This window comes from Halyomorpha halys, unplaced genomic scaffold (assembly GCF_000696795.3).
Source record: "Halyomorpha halys isolate HHAL.00 unplaced genomic scaffold, Hhal_1.1 Scaffold271.1, whole genome shotgun sequence".
NCBI lineage: Eukaryota > Metazoa > Arthropoda > Insecta > Hemiptera > Pentatomidae > Halyomorpha > Halyomorpha halys.
Genome location: NW_027107763.1, coordinates 264,303 through 267,340, shown reverse-complemented (window position 1 = coordinate 267,340; position 3,038 = coordinate 264,303). Strand labels below are relative to the sequence as shown.

The following is a 3,038-nucleotide window of genomic DNA, read 5'->3' as shown; positions in this document are numbered from 1 at the left end:
ATATAATGGGTTTGCTGGAATTATTTCTATAATTTATTTTACCACATAACTTTCATTCTGGTTATTGAAAGGAATGATGAACTATTTGTAAGTAGTTGAGAATCAATTCTCCAGTTTTTTAGGGTCAACAGTGAGTTAGTTGTGAACCCAGAGAATAAATCTCAATCTTCTCATTCTAATGAAAAGGTTGGTTGGAATAGTTAGTTGGACAACTCATTCTTCCAGCCCTAGTTGGAATACGAATGTTTAACCCAACCAACATAAACAACAAACCACTACATTACATGATGGGATGATATTTTTCATCTAAAATACAGGTCGAACTGCTATTTCAAATTCTATTGCATAAATATTCATTGCAGAGCTATCTCCTTATTCTGTAGTGGAACTACATTTTAAGGAGTTTTTTAATTGTAGTAATTTTCATTTGAGTTTTATAATGTACTGGAACACAAATTACTTCTGAAAGTTCCTTCACATAAACTAACTACCTTAAAAACTTGACCTAATTGAGTGTCCATATTGTTGCTAATGCACAGGAGGGGGGCACTGGTATCTGGGTTCTGGATGATGTGCTCCAATGAATAATAAACTCCGGAACAGTGGGCTGCTCATATAGTTGTTCTGTCTTCATCTTCTATGGGGAGGTTGGCTGTACAATCTTCTGTAGCAGTCTTCTAGAAATGTTTTAGATAGTGTTGCATTCCTTTTCTGAGATTGATAAAGAGTGGAGCACCATACAGAAGTGCTAGCCTCAACATACTTTTGTAGTTCTGAAGATTAAGCCTCAATGAGAGGATGGGTGATGATAGCAGGTGGTGTAGTCGGTATGAACTGAGACGGAATCTTTTAGTTTTCATGTAGAAGCGGGCTGACAATGTCATGTTTCGATCCAGTTTAAGCCAAACTAGTTAAAAACAATCATAGTATATATGAATCTTATACCAAAACATTTGTGAGAATAAAAAAATATTAAAGGAAAGATTGTTTGACTGATAATATTCAAGTTGAATGATTAATAAAACTATTTTCCTAAGAATTAGTGAATTTTAATCTAAAAAGCTAAAAATTTGAATTTTGCACATATTTTCAACAGAATTTTTTTAAAAATAATTTATAGTGCATTATGACCAAATTGGTGGTAAGGTATATTATATATAGAAACAAGACAGGGATATTCTATCAGCCGATATTGATATCTGATACTCGTCCCTATGGAATTCCATTCTTTTTTTTATCCGACACGTTCCAATACTCATTACATCTTCAAATTCCACCTTTCTATTCACTTTCTGTCTATCCAGTTCTAAAATAAATGTAAATATATGTTTCTTATTTTTAATTTAATTAATAAATACCAATGTATTAGGAAATTATTTGTACCTTTTCATATTTATTATAATTTATTATTATTAGAAATTTATTTATGTTCAAAGGGGCAAAACCCGCAGGTAATCAATGTCTATTTCTGAAGATAAAAGTTACTTCATTATGATTTATTATAATTTCATTTTATAACATTATTATTTGTTAATTTCTTTGTTTATATTATATTTTATACTAAAACCCACCCATTATCACTTCTGATGTTATTCTAAAGAGACTCATTCCAGAATAAATAAAGAATTTATTATTATCTTTTTCGGTTTTTCTCGCTATTACGGATTGAGTATCTGAGGTAGAGAACCTAAAAGTTCAACCACCTTCATATTTTGTTTATTTATATTTATTTTTCAAATATTTAAAACCTTTCACACAATGCGTGCTGTGTCTAAGAGAACCGACTGTTGAGCATTTCTTAGCACATCAATAGGCACTCCCAAACCATTCATGCCTCCCACAGTGGATTTTGGTACGAGACCATTGGAGGATATAATGAGTAGAGTAGTGATAACTCCCTCCAAACTATACAGTTCCTTCAATTCAATCGCCAATTCCTGATATTTCCTTAGTTTTTCTCCCACAGCAGAGCTTATATTATTATCGTTTGGGATTCCGACATTAATAAGTTCCGCTCTCTTTTTTTTTTAGATCTATAAGGAGGATATCCGGTTTATTATGGCGTACTGTATGGTCCGTAATTATTGATTCATCCCAATAGAGCTTGAGAGGACCTTTTTGGAGGAGTCTATTTGGTTGGTACTTGTAATATGGGCTCTTATCATCAATTAAGTTGTACTTCATCGCCAGGGCCTGATGCAAAATTTTGGCCACATTGTTATGCCTCTATAGTTATTCAGTATTAACCAACACTCCACATCCACCATCAATATGTTGGATTGATTCCAGCGTCACCGAGCATAATCAACACTTCTCCGTGCTGTTGCGTCTTTTAGCACGTTTTCTATACGATCTTGTGACAATAACCTGATCTTGAATAGCAACCACAAATCCCTCTGTCTCGGAGAATAGCCTTCCAGCTTTTAGCCATTCAACTGATCTTTCTTTGTCTATGGAGGCTTTGTTCATTTGGCTATAGGATCTCCCATGCAGAGACTTGCTTTTCCATTCCACCAGTCATTTTTTTCTGAACCAATGTTTGGTTCAGTACAGTCATACCATAATCTATTGTAATGATAACCTGATAAACACTAGTGGTTTTTGAATGGAAATATTGACTTAGGGGTAATTCTTGCTTGCAGCACACTTCTTCAATATTTATGAGTCCTTGTCCTCCTTCTTTCCTGGATAAATAAAGTTTGGATTTCAATGATATGGGATGGGGGACCCGCTCTTGCGTGAGTGTTGTTCTCACAAGGCGATTTAATTCTTGTAGGCTGGTATTTGACCACTGTAATATACCAAAGCTGAACTCCGTCAATGGAAATAGCTACGCTAGGGCCATTGCCAGTCCCAAGCCTGGATAAAGGAGGAGGGTTAATTCATGGGCCGACTCCCCATGAATTGTAAAAACCATATTGTTGCGAATACTCAACGAAGCCTTGGATGTAGGACTAATTCACAGCAACGACATGGACCTCGGAAACGGACATATAAAATAGGAACCTGGAACGTATGTACTTTATACAGAGCTGGAG

The 3,038-nt window shown here is 34.8% G+C and overlaps 2 protein-coding genes across 3 annotated transcripts in view; one reads left to right on the top strand and one right to left on the bottom strand.

Annotated features, from left to right (window-relative positions):
• The window catches only part of LOC106680633 (uncharacterized), a 160,192-nt gene that overhangs the window by 10,029 nt on the left and 147,125 nt on the right, over positions 1-3,038 (bottom strand). The gene's annotated exons all lie outside the window — the stretch shown is intronic.
• LOC106680634 (TBC1 domain family member 31-like) overlaps positions 1-3,038 on the top strand; it is a 40,940-nt gene that overhangs the window by 28,575 nt on the left and 9,327 nt on the right. The window lies entirely within an intron of this gene.